Source organism: Balaenoptera physalus (assembly GCF_965194825.1).
Source record: "Balaenoptera physalus genome assembly, chromosome: 14".
Lineage (NCBI taxonomy): Eukaryota > Metazoa > Chordata > Mammalia > Artiodactyla > Balaenopteridae > Balaenoptera > Balaenoptera physalus.
Window position 1 is genome coordinate 7064003 of NC_138893.1, and position 14120 is coordinate 7078122.

General features: G+C 40.8%; 1 protein-coding gene across 8 annotated transcripts in view; it reads right to left on the reverse strand.

Annotated features, from left to right (window-relative positions):
* Positions 1-14120, reverse strand: part of CHRM3 (cholinergic receptor muscarinic 3) — a 532253-nt gene that overhangs the window by 291185 nt on the left and 226948 nt on the right. For 7 of the 8 annotated variants that reach the window (XR_014253554.1, XR_014253555.1, XM_082425549.1 and 4 more), the window contains exon 3: positions 12052-12114. The gene's annotated coding sequence lies outside the window, so the exon portion shown is untranslated. The remainder of the gene's footprint in view (positions 1-12051; positions 12115-14120) is intronic. The other variant, XM_082425548.1, reaches the window with a different exon arrangement.

Genomic DNA, 14120 nt, shown 5'->3' on the forward strand with positions numbered 1-14120 from the left:
CCATCACTATCCAGCAGCTACGGTATATCAGGCGCTACGCTAGGTTTGCCCTCGTGATCCTTATGTTCCGTTTGGAAATCAAAACATAACGTATATATATTTTATTACACTATTTTTATATTATGTGCATGATGCTACAAAACACAGTAATTTAATTAAATGAATTTAGCTTACCTATTTTTAACTATTTTAGTGTACTTGTTCAGATGCTCTGATATAATGTGGTAATTAATGTCACTTCTCAATATAAAATCTCATTACATTAACTCAGCCTCTGCAGATATTTATTCTAAAATGTGCCCATGCACACACACAATCTCCCCTCACCTTTACTGAAGTGAAAATGAATCAATTTTTATTAAATTTATCAGCTTCAAAGGAAAGGCTTTGTGTCCTTGGCCACATCATCAGGCTTTAATTGGCTTCCATTCTGTTGCAAATGAAGTTTTAAAAACTTTGCCTTCAAATCACCAGTCATCTTCTCTCTCCCAATCGTCATTCAGAAGTTCCCAATCTCTGGCTGTCCAGTGGAGCCATCCCTGACCCTCACTCACACTTCTTTTTTCCCTTTACACTCACTTGCTGTAATGCTGAGAACCTTGTAAGTAATGTCTTTTTTACTCTCACAACAATCACACGTGGCAGGTCTATTAGCTACCCCATTTTACAGATGGAAATGAAGGCTTAGAGAGTGCAATAATAACCACTAACATTGACTAGAAATATATATGCTCTACAAAATTTACAGTGTTCTCACTTATTACTTATCCCGCCTATGGGTAGGGTCATCTTAAATCTCCACTTTTACACAAGAAGCGCCCAGGCAGAAAGGGCCAAGTGCTTGATCCAAGTTGACACAGACAGTTGGTGATGGAGCCAGGATCCCAGCATTGGAGTCCAGTCCGGAACCTGGGCTCTTACCCACCCTCAGCTAACCTGATGAGGGTCCCACAGCTGAAGGAGAGTGGCGGAGCCAGGAGACAAAGGTCTGTCTGAACACAAAGCCCCGAAAGTCAGTCACCGCGTACACGGCTTGCTTTCTTCGGAGCCATCCTTCTCAGTCCAAAGGACAGGTTTAAATCTGTGCATTATTTGAACTCAAAGGAGCACAGGGAAAGTAATAATAATTTGATACTTGCTTCCTTTTGTGACCATCATCATCTGTCTACCCACTGGCATCTGTGCCCCTGCACCTATCCAGGGCCAACCCGGCCCATTGTTCTCACCCACTCAGGGTCTTTACTCCTGAAGTGCCCCCCTCTCCCATCCACTGTCAGTTTATCCTTCCTTTCTCAATTATTTCCATCATTTTACAAACAGGCTATACAGTCTCCCAGCTTCAGAAAGCCTCACTTGGTCCCAGGTCCTGCGTCTTCTACCTGGACCACACCACTACCACACGACGTTTCTTCTCCCTCTCAAGGTCAACCTTGCCTACAAAGTCGTCTATACCACCTACCTCCATTTCCTCACCACCGTTTCATATCAGACTTACATTTCTCTGACTGCCAATATTTCTATAATAAACATTGTACTACTCTTATTATCAAAATATATTAAAATGTATAGGTAGTATGCTTTTATATATGGTACCACACACACACACACATCTCATAACCAAAAATACTGTGACTCATTAAAACTGTGTGTATATGCCAATGTTACAGCTCAAATTCCTATATATCACAAATTTATGTTATCAGTCTCGTCCTTTCCTCATTCTTGAGACTGAAATCTTGTTCCAGAAGATTGCATACAGATTCATCACCAGGTCAGCATGAGCTCTCCTCTCCTGCCAGCCGCCCCTATGTGAGTTCCTTCCACTGTGACTCACAGAATCTCTAATCCATTGTGAACAGTCTACCAGCTGGCTTCCATTTTTACCCCTCGCATCTCTGTTTTAGATTTACCTTGATAGCATCATGTTGCCTTTTGTTTCCTGCTCTTCAAACTTCCCCCTTTTCAGCTACCTCAGGCTCAAACGGAGGAGGAAAGAGGGCTGGCTGTATTCAGGGCCACATCTAGGTGTACAATTGGTGCATGCTACTGCTTATTCTCTTTTGTTGTCCACGCCCTATGGTCACACTTCCTCTCAAAACCACTCCTACCTAAAGATAAATAGTGCATCCTCTACCACTAAGAAGCTGGTAGCACAGAGATGCACACACAGTAGTAATGCAGCTTGAACGATCTCTAAGACAATGGCTCTCCAGGAGCACACGGAGGAAAAACTAGTTTACACTTGGGGAGAAGAGGGCAGGAAGAGAGATCCCACACACACTTTGAAGATCAGTGGAAATTATCGTGGCTACGTCATGATCCAGTAACGGGAAGAGGCACCAGTGAGCTTGGGAGAGGGAGGGGCAGAGCATGGCCTGTTAGAGCATCTTTTTGTAAGGGTAGAAATCAGGGTGGAAGTTAGGAAATGGTGGGAAACAAAGCTCGAGAATTGCGCAAAAACCAAATCACACGCTAAGAAAACTAGTTTTGTTTTTTTCAAGTCAGTGGGGAGTCTGCTTACTTCAAACAATAAAATAGTTAATATTTACTGAGGGCTTACAATGTGCCATTTATTATCTTCACAACACTCCCGTGAGGCAAGTGCTATTATTTTTTTTTCCATTTTATAAATAAGAAAACTGAGAGACACAGAAGTTAAGTAATGCTGAAGGTCAGACAGCTAGGAAAAGGCTCAATTTGAATGATAATGAGACTTTCATTTCAGAAAGGTAAAGGGATGTATTCCGTTTCTGGGCTGCGCCTGTATAATGCACAGAAGGCTAGGACAGAGATACGGAGAAGTGGGGAGGGGCAAGAGGAACAGAGCAGTTCAGTTCCGCCATCGCGATTGGGGGTCTGGGGTGAAAGTCCAGCTAGAGTGGTCCAACTGGATGCACAGATGTGGACTAGGGAAAGATGTCTAGGCTGGGGGCAGAGATCTGAGTCACTGGGCTAAAGGTCATAGCTTAAGCCTGGAAGTTAAGTGAATTAGGCAGAAAAGAATTCTGAACAGAATTCTGGCAGGCGCAGGGAAGGGGATTTGTACTTAAGCAATAGACAGAAGAAAACAACAGAAAGGAAGGAAAAGAGGGAGGGAGAAAGAGAGAAAGACAATGAGGGGAAAAGAGTACCAGGAGATTCAAGCAGAGGAAAGTTCCTTGGAATACAAGGAAAGAGGGAATTTCAAAAAGGTCATTGGTAACAAATTTTGCAGAGCAGTCAAGAAAGTTAAGGCTCAAAAATTCTTGGGGTTTATCAACCAGGGGATCTTTCTCATTTTGGCAACTGCAGTTCCAGTGAAGTGGTGCAATCAGAGGCCAAACTGCAGCTGTTTGAGGAGTTCTGGGAATATGAGGAAACTGAAGGAAAGAACAGGGTCATGGAAGACGGGAGAAAGAGAAGGAGGGAGACATAGAAATCAAAAGAAAACCTAGGCAGGGGTGTTGTTTGTTCTTTCTTTGTGCCTTGAGCCCATTTTCCATTTACACATGAGAGGCAAATCTTCCAAAGAACCAGAAAGTGTGAAGACCCCAGAGGCAGCAAACACAAAACGGATGTAGGAAGGACTAAGGTCCAGACTTTCTCATGCTGTCTTTTGAATCTGTTCTTTCCTCCTGCTGGCAGTTTCCTCTTTTGTCCCTAATCTCCTTTTTCCTGAAAAAGTTATCAATGCATTTTCCCGCTTTCAATCTATTTCCACAGAGTGTTGCCCAGTTAATTTTCCTCATGTTATTCCCCTGCTCCTACTCTTTCAGTGTGTTCTGTCATTTTCAAAATAAAATCCAAGCTCCTTTAGAAATATAATTATTCTCCTTTTGGTCTTACCCACTTTGGCTTGTTCTTAGAGCACCACCCCTCATCCACAGAAGCCAAACCCTGAGGCTGTAACATTCTACCCTAAACCTGTGATCCTTTGCAATGCCTACTGGGTTGGTTTTTTTTTTTTGCCCATATAAACCCTACTTTTCCTGAAACCTCATAATATGTCACCCTCTTCTTATAGAGCGGTCTCCGTGCCCTTGAAGCCATATAAAAATGTTATCTTTTATTCTACCTTGGCATGTCATCAACACATCATAAACATTTTCCAAAAGTTATATATGTTTATCACTGCGAAAAGTATCAAGAATATAAACATGCTAAAGATACAATCCATGACAACTACGGGGTCATAATCTGTTTGGTATTTAAACAACTTGGTCACATTATTTAAATCTGGTCTTATATTTTAACACTTACTAAAAAATGTGTGTACCTTGTCATCAAAACCAGACTGCAAGCTCTTCAAGACAGAAGCTGTGTATTAAAGCATTAGCACAGATCATCTGAAATTTCATCTCAGGAACATACAGCAAGAATTGAATAAGCATTTTGCTGAAAGGAAACTGGACAGAATTTGCAATCTCAGAATAATAAGGAACTGTGTAAATTGAATTTTTCTTTTTTCCCCCTATAATATGCTGGAATGTAAATATAGCACTTCCACAGCTTTTGCCTTTTATCACATTATGAGATCTTTTTTTTTTTCAAGGCATTCTTATATGTGCTTTGGATTTATTTCTTCTTATACCTGCATGCATGCTGCATGTTGTTTGCTGTGAAGATTGTGCCTCTCATTTTCACATTCTTTTCTATGATCTTCAGTGTAAGCCTACGAGCTTCCTCATTTCTCTTAGAATGTAATTTAATTTATCCATGTTATGGAACTGTGTCTAAAACCTTCTTTTAGTTAAAAAGTATCATCTACGAACTCCAAATTTGGATTTTTATGGAATAAATCATCTCTATTACTTTACCTATCACTCCTAGTTTTCTACAGCTACTCTCGTTATAATTTTTAGTTATCCCCTAAGATTTATTTTATTTTTATGTCCATATTCTGATACTATTTTTGTGTTTTTTTTGTTCTCTGTCTTAAATGCTACTCTGTGATATATTTTGATCATTTGATCAACTTATTTTGATTTTTTTTGCATTTTATTTCTTTTGTGTATAGCAGAAAAAATGCTCCTTTTATTTAAAAATACGATCTGTGACTTTCTGCTTTATTTTGTTCCTGATTTGGATTTTCTTTTCCTTTTATTTTTTTATTTTTATTTTATTTTTTTATAAATTTATGTGTTTTATTTATTTTTATTTTTGGCCGCATTGGGTCTTCACTGCTACGCGGGGGCTACTTTTCATTGTGGTGTGTGGGCTTCTCATTGCAGTGGCTTCTCTTATTGCAGAGCATGGGCTCTAGGCGCGCAGGCTTCAGTAGCTGTGGCTCGTGGGCTCTAGAGCGCAGGCTCAGTAGCTGTGGTACACGGGCCCAGTTGCTCCGCAGCATGTGGGATCTTCCCGGACCAGGGCTCAAACCCGTGTTTCCTGCATTGGCAGGCGGATTCTTAACCACTGCGCCACGAGGGAAGCCCTCTTTTCCTTTTAGTTCAAATGTTCCACTGAGAATTTAAGTATTTTTTTAAAAAATGGATTGCTTTCACTTGGGTCATTTCTGAAAACGAATTTGCTTTTTCATCTATTTCCGTGTCATGTATTAAACTCTTACTAGAGAACTATTAGATTTACTACCTTCACTTACAGTGCCTTCTTAAACCTAATTGTGGGGCATTCCACGTGTTGGGCAGCAGTACCCTGGTGTATAAGAGTCACCCTGGCGTCCTGAGACCCCTGTGTGGCCAGCAGGTTTTGGGCACGGGGCGCAATCCTCAGAGGCAGGTGTGGCTGAGCCGAGCCCGGTGCTGAGCCTCGGGTCTCGCGGGCTGCAAGGATAATGGGGCCTCCCGGTACCTGCTGCTTCTCCGAGATGCCCTGAGCACAGACGAGGTGGACTCCGCCAGCCGGACGTCAGGGTCAGTGTCCAACCGGAGAAGGAGCTGCCGCCCCGCAGGGACCAGGGGCTGTGAGTGGGTGAAGGAAGTGGAGGGACAGGTTGCCAGGGGGGCTGGTGCAGAGCAGGGAGGAGTTACCAGGTGGACAGGATCCGGGCTGGGGGTTCCTGGAGAGAACAGCTCTCCACGGAGGCCCCCATCTTTGTCTTTACCTAAAGCTGGTACTTCTGTCCAGTACCTCCTGGAGACCCAGGCCAGGGACCCCTGCCTTGGTTTGTGCATTACAGTCTTGTTTCTCGGAGTGCAGTCACTGACGGCAGCAGCTGGGTGCGCCGCAGAAATGCAAAAGCGCAGGCCCACCTTCGCCCTTATGAATCAGAATCTGTATTTGAACAGGTGACTGTACACACATTTGCATTTGAGAAGCACTGCATCAGAGGACCCACTCTGGCTCTCATCCTTTCCAAGGGACATGCCCAAGGGGAGCTGGGTTCCTTTTAGACCAGGCTTCATACTCAGGTCCCCAGAATCCCTTGCCCACAGGCCCAAGTCTGCTCATTTGTAGGGTATACAGTGGTTGTTTTCACAATACATCCTCCCCTGCAACCAGGACCCAGCAGGTGGTCATGGGACAGCTGTGACACTGTGGGGAGGGGTGGGGTGGACTTCCAGGCTGAGTGTCCACATGAGGCCCTGGAGGAGCAGGAAAGAGCCAGGGGTGGGTCCAGGGCCTCCAATTATACTTCTGCTCCTGGTCCCTTTAGACAGGGTTGAGCCCACTTCTGTCCATTTAGAGCTGATCTACACATCTAGTGGGGGCCAAGCTATGGGCAAGGTGATGGCTACAAAAGAATATATGCTATCTACAAAAATTTTAAATATTTGATACTAAAATGTTAGGTTGGATTCCAGAATCACTTGCCTTATTCTAAGAAATTTCAACATTACAGTTGTCAGTGAAAGAAAGTAATAGCTGTCAGATTCTCTAGGTATAATTTCAATTCCAGGAACCTTCTGAATGTCTATAAAATAGGTTTTAAACTTTTTATCGTCTCCTTGTTCTTACAAAGCAACCCACAAATAGCAGCTATCAAGACTCTGGAGAGACCACTGATTGGGAATTACAAGTCAATGTTTCTAACATAATACCTCATAAGAAAAAGTTATTTGTGAATTTATGCTTTTCATTAAAACATCTGAAAATATTTTATTTGGAAATTCAATACTTAGTTTTCTTCCCAATACTTTTTATTTTCTCTTCTTTTTTTAAAACTTATTTTATTGAAATATAGTTGATTTACAATGTTGTGTTAATTTCTGCTGTACAGCAAAGTGATTCAGTGATACATATATAGACATTCTTTTTCATATTCTTTTCCATTATGGTATATCACAGGATATTGAATATAGTTCCCTGTGCTATACAGTTGCTTATCCATCCTATATATAATAGTTTACATCGGCTAATCCCAAACTCCCAATCTATCTCTTCCCCACCCCCTCGCCCTTGGCAACCACAAGTCTGTTCTCTGCATCAATGAGTCCGTTTCTGTTTCGTTATTTTCTCTTCTTTTAATACAAAGTATATGTATTGAAAATTTTTTCACGACATTCCATATGGATGCCCCCAAATCCTATCTAATTTACCCAAGTACCTACCACACAAATATCACACGTGCATAATTAAGTGAAAAAAGGTCAGAAGCACATACCCAGCTAGACAGAGTTAAGAAAAGCTAAGGGACCCAAAACAGGCAGAGTGGAGAAGGATACGCCTTCCCATCACATGCAGTGTGTCTTCAGGTCACAAATGTCTATTATTTCTGAATTTTATTAGAAGTATATCCTTTTATAAAGTGGATTTCCTTCCTTTGTACAATTTTTTAAAACAGATTTTCCCCCTCAACAGATCGGCTTCAAACTTTTTAAAACATTTTCCTAACATATAATTATCATCTTCCAAAGATCCAAAAGTGCTGTCAATGTGACTGAAATCAGAACGTAAATATTTTATAAACAGCTGTCAAATCTCAACTGGCAGAAAACAAAAACCCCCCGAATTACTGTAATCTAACCACGAGGCTACATCATTTAATCGACAGATAAGACATTTTTCGAGCTTCCATCTCCCCATCAGCATTTTAATACATTTGCGTGGTGTGCCATCCTGGATCGTCCCTGTGACAACTGACTTGGAAGATGGAATTAACTCCGAAGCTCTCTAAGGGAGAAGCCTAGCACAGTAATTGAACTGAGTTTCATGGAACATTTTTCACACTCACTGTATTTGGAATGTCTGTTACTAACAGGGACTAAATATTGGCATCAAGGGAATATTATGTTGGCCACTGGAAAAAAAAAAGGCAGCTTTGCTCTTAGTAGTTCGATAATTTATTATTTCATTCTTTTGGGCCTTCATTCAACAAACATTTCCAATCATCTATGTGCTAGGCTTAACTAATAAATCTATGTACGATCCAAAGAACTGGGCTCTGTCACCCATCACCATAGATCAGAAATGCCACTAGTGACAATACCAAAAGTGGTCCCTCCCAAGGATTTACTGCTATTTTCTGTGTGCACTGTTGTCTGTCCCTGTTCCCAGAATTTGTTTTTTCATCTTTTCTTCTTTTTTTTTTTCCCTTTCTTTCCAGTCTAGAGCAGTAGACCCATCAGGGGCATCTATAAACACTGTTTAATTTCTTTTGGGATATTTTACCTAAGGCATTTTTTGACTCTACATTCATTCATTCAATAAATATTTACTAAGCTTCTTGCAGGGAACAGGCATCTTTATAGGTATTGCGGTTCAGGCAGTGAGGAAAAGAGACCAGAGAGGCCCTGCCCTCAAGGAGCTTAGACCATACAACAAACCATAAACACACGTCAGAATTCTTCATGTCTTGCCTAAATCCCTTAAGCTATACAAATAAGTACTTTTTCCATATGCGGGTATTTTAATATGCCTTAAAAATAAAACTTCTAAGTTTTTTTTTTTAATACTTATTTTATTTATATATTTGGCTGCATCGGGTCTTAGTTGCGGCACATGGGATCTTCGTTGCAGCATGCGGGATCTAGTTCCCTGACCAGGGATCGAACCCGGGCCCACTGCATTGGGAGGATGGAGTCTCAGCCACTGGACCACCCGGGAAGTCCCTAAAACTTCTAGTTTTTAAAAGGAATTAAACTTGGGATAGTGCTCATCTAGAGAGAGTGGTTAGGGAAGATTTGCAGCTGAGATCTGAATGGGAAACGTCAGGGACAGAGCCGTGCAAGCCAGGGGACTGCCGTGCCACGGCCCTAGGGAGACAAGAACACAAAGGAACAGAATGAAAGGCAGGGCCACTGGTGTTGAGGAAGCAGGGAGAAAAGGCCCAAGTAGAAGCCTGATTGTATCAGATAGGTAAGACACGGTCAGGCGTTTGGGTTCTACTCTAAATGCAGAGAAAGGAGTTGAAGGGTTTTGAGCAGGTCTCAGGAGAATAACAAGCTCTGATCTAGGCTCCCCAGACACTGGTCTTGCACACAGAAGGGATTCTGGTGTGGCAAGAATAGAAGCCAGGAGACCACCAGGAAGCTTACACAGTTGTCCCGGCGAGGCAGAATGATGACTTGGAGCAGGGTTGTAACAGAAGAGACAGAAAGAAATTAAGAATTTCAGGATATATTTGAAATAAAGGACAGGAAAAGGAAAATCACGGATAACTCTTTAGTTTAATGGCCAAAAAGAAAACAGTTGACTTTAGTAGACACAGCATTTCCCTGCATTAGCAATGGACATCCAACAAGGTAAGTTATTATTTTATATTAAGAGAATATCAGAATATCATACACCCTCCATTTACAAACAAAGAACAAAGGTCCAGAGAGGTGAAACAGCTTTTTTAAGCCTCCAAAGAGCTGGCTGTCACCTGCATTTCCCATCTCCTAGCTTCCAGCCCAGGGACTTTTCCATTACCCAGCACCTCCTCCCCCGACTCAGCTCAGTACCTTATTCAATATCTTGCATGTCTTTCTTTGGAAAGGAATTTTATTATATAATTTATCTTTTTCCTGCATTTTTTTCTGAGCCTACTGAGTGAAGTAATGGACACTGTTAGAAGGAAAGTATTTAATATTAGGACTGTAGCTTAAAAGCTCAGTTTTGGTGGCCATATTTAGACCATTAGTCCTAAACTTTTATTTCAAAAGAACGAATAGCAAAATAAAAAACTTGGAATTAGTATTTCTTTCACCTGCTTTCATAGGCAATTTCAATTCATCCTGATTCCCCCAAACCAGAGTTTTCTCTTTCTTTTTTTTAAAAAATATGGAATAGCCTCAGTTCACTTAGTTTTATAAATGGATAATCTAGCGGAATTTCTGTGTTATTGAAGAACATGCAAAGGATTAGTGCACTGATGATGCCACAACAACAGTACAGGCTCCTGGCATCATAATGTGAGGACCAGCACTGACGTAGCAGAGTACAGGGAAGGGCACCTGACAGGTCCAAGTTCAAACCTTGCCTTTGATACTTATTATCATAGGACAAAGTTAACATCTCAAAGCATCAGTTTCCTCACTGTAAAATGGGGATCATAATACTTACCCTGATGGCACTACTGTGAAGACTAAATAAGGTATAGAAATACGTCTAGCGTCATGACCAGATATGAATGCTAGAAACAGCCAAGTCTGCATTTGGCTCCGAGTATCAGAAGACCTAACAAGCTAGTCTAAGGGATTTATTTGTCTCCTACAAGAAATGTAATGGTAGCTTCACTAAAGCTTAAGAGTGTCATCAAGGTGTCAAGCTCCTTTTACCTTTCTGCTCCAATATCCCTGGTTGTGGCTTTTGTCCCTGTGATTACAAGATGGGGCTGTGCTTTGTATTAACCATGTTTTTTATTTTCTGTATTTTATGATGTTTTGACATCTTAAAAGTTGCTGACCAGGGAGAAACTGCCCGTCCCAAGACTAGCCAATTCTTAGAAATAGCAAAGGGTTTGACCTGGAGCACATCTTTCACATGTAAACCAAACAGTCCTGAGTCTACAGTCCCATCCACCTTCTTATCTAACTCACACACCAAGTCAATATTTCCCCGGCCTAAATCAACACCCTGCCAGGTACCAGGCAACCAGAGACCACCCTTGCAGCCCAGGGCCCACCGACATTATTCTAACTGGCCAATCCTAATCTGTTTACCCCGCCCTGCCTTTCCTTTCCTGAGGAAACTCCCAAGAAAGACACTGACCTAGACTTTCTCCTCATTTCTGTTTTCTGCCCCTTGACCAGACCTGGTCTTCCTCAGGTGGCCCTTCATGGAGTGACCCCTTCTCTCGGGAAATGCAAGTAATAAATTCTTCTTCCAGTGACACTGACTTCTCTGTGTCATCACTCAGTCACTTTCATAAATTAAGACCCTGCAGCTACAAATTTTAGAACTACTTTCCAGGTAGGAAGAAGGGGTAATAACAAAGGAAAATGTTCCAAAAATATTCTCCTCTTGAAGCTCTGCTCTTTTAAGTCAGTATGGGAATTAATTCAGGAAGGGAAACCCTCCCCAGGGCCCATCACTCAGAACTCATTAGCCAGAACTGGGTCAGGTGGCTGCAGCAAAGGAGTCTGGGAAGTTTTATTGTCCTTCAAAACCTCAGGAATTTTTAAGAAAGGAATAGGGGAGAATGTATATTGGGTAGGCTATCTGCACTGTCTGCTGAATACAAAAAGTATTATGAACAATAACATTTAAAAAGGATTGAGCTTTTTCACAATGTTGCTCTTTCTTTATACTTACAATCGGATTTTGTACAGGATTCCAAATAAGGCAATATAAATAATCAAAAGATAATATTTAAGCTATGAATTAGACAAGCTATAAGGTCCTATATTTGCTAAAAATTCAAACATTTTTCACTATTTAAAAAACCCTCACATTACTACAGTTAAGATACAATACGTTTTTGAAATAAAATAAACGTATTTCATATTTCAACAAATTCCTTCATTGTAATTTTGAATCTGATGAACAAATTAGTAAAAAAAAGTACCTTTACTGAGACACAAAAAGTTGAGCATGACTTATTTACATTAAGATGCACACAGTAACAATTATAAATTGTACTGAAAAACACCAACCTAGAAATTGCTATTCTTCATTAACCTCTGCTCACAGATCAAGCCATAAGCCCCCTTTTTAAAGCAAAGAACTCAACTCAAAAAAAGATCTTACCTTACAGTACCTTAGTGGAAGTTCTGAATGTCATTTATTTCGTCTCTAATCAGAAAACAGGTGCTAGAAGAGAACAAGAAAATAGGGTTTACATTAAGCCAGGACCCTGGAAAAGGGAAAGTCACTAGGTTACACACAATGATTTCTAAAAATGTAAGAACATCACAGAATTTTCTAGAAAGTGACTTCAAAGATCATGGTGCCCAACCGCCTCTCGTAACTGATGAGGACACAGGCAGTCAGAGAGTTAAGGCACCTGTTATTGGCAAAAGAAACACATCTACTGACTTCGGATGAAAGGCTCTTTCTGTAGTTCCACTCCTCATACCTGCCAAAGCTCCAGTCACAATGAAAGGACATAAAAGTAAGAAGAAGAGAAAAAAAAAAAGTTGCTCATTCCTTAATTTTACACGTCAGTGATGGTGCCTTCCTTTTTCAGTAAATGACTTAGCGCCGTCTACTTTCAAAGAGAAGTCACAGGAATGATTCCTTAGAAGTTCCAGTTCACTGTCTTCTCCCAGACACTACTGGAAGTATATACGTACCACTATCTTATGATTAGTTCAACTCTCACACAGAGATAGGATCAAATCTTTATAAATTGAATTATAATTGACATACAATATTAGATTCGTTCCAGGTGTACAACACAGTGATTTGATATTTGTACACATTATGAAATGATCACTGCAATAAATCTAGAGACCATCTGTCACCATACAAAGTTGTTACAATATACTGACCATATTCCCCATGCTGTACATTACATCATTCTGACTTATTTTACAATTGGAAGTTTGTACCTCTTAAACCCCTTCCCTTATTTCACCTGTTCTCCCATCCCTCTCCCCTCTTGCAACCACCAGTTTGTTCTCTGTATCTATGAAGTCTGTTTCTGTTTTATTTAGTCCATTTGTTTTTTACATTTTGCATATTAATGAAATCATACAGTATTTGTTTTACTCTCTCTGGCTTATTTCACTTAGCGTAGTATCCTCTAGGTATACCTATGTTGTCACAAATGGCAAGATTTTATTCTTTTTTATGGCTGAGTAATATTCCAGAACACCACCTTTTTATCCATTCCTTTAACAATATACACGTCAGTTGCTGCCCTATCTTGGTTATTGTAAATAATGCTGCAATGAACATAGGGGTGCATATATCGTTTCAAATTAGTGTTTTTGTTTTCTCCAGATAAAAACCCAGAAGTAGAATTGCTGAATCATATGGTAGTTCTACTTTTAGTTTTCTGAGGAACCTCCATACTGTTTTCCATAGTGGTTGCACCAATTTACATTCCCACCAACAGTGTACGAGGGGCTCCCTTTTCTCCACATCCTCGCCAACACTTGTTATTTCTTGTCTTTTTGATAACAGTCATTCTGACAGGTGTGAGGTGGTATCTCACTGTAGTTTCGATTTGCTTTTACCTTATGAGTAGTGGTGTTGAGAATCTTTTCATGTGCCTGTTGGTCACCTGTATATCTTCTTTGGAAAACTGTCTCTGCAGGTCTTCTGTCCATTTTTTAATCGGGTTGTTGGGGTTCTTTTTTTGACATTTAGTTGTATAAGTTTTAAAAATATATTTTGGATTTCAGTCCCTTATCAAATACATTGTTTGCAAATATCTTGGGATATAATCAAATCTTAAAGAAAATCCCCTAACCCCTCTTTGGACACTGATATTCACATTTTAAAGTGTACAGAGCCAGACATTTGGGCCAGGATCTTAGAAAAGCATCTCTCTTAGAAGGTTGATCCAGAGAAGGAAAAAGGCACCAAGTTCCATGAGAGGAGGAGGAGGGAAGTGTGTTCTTGTGAGGGATGTCCTTGAGCACAGAGCAACCATCCGGAAGGAAGAGTAGGTGCTACAGGAGAACTTGAGGATGAGACCTGATAAGACATTACTGGATTTTTAAAAGGAGGACCTTGCAGTTTCTAGAGAGGTGAAGGGTAAGTCAGATGACAGGAGGATGAGAAGAGGCTGCGAGGTGAGAAGTAGAGGGATCCTAGGGGCAGGTGCAGGGGGATTTCCTCAGCAAGGATGCAAGGAACTCCTCTGAGAG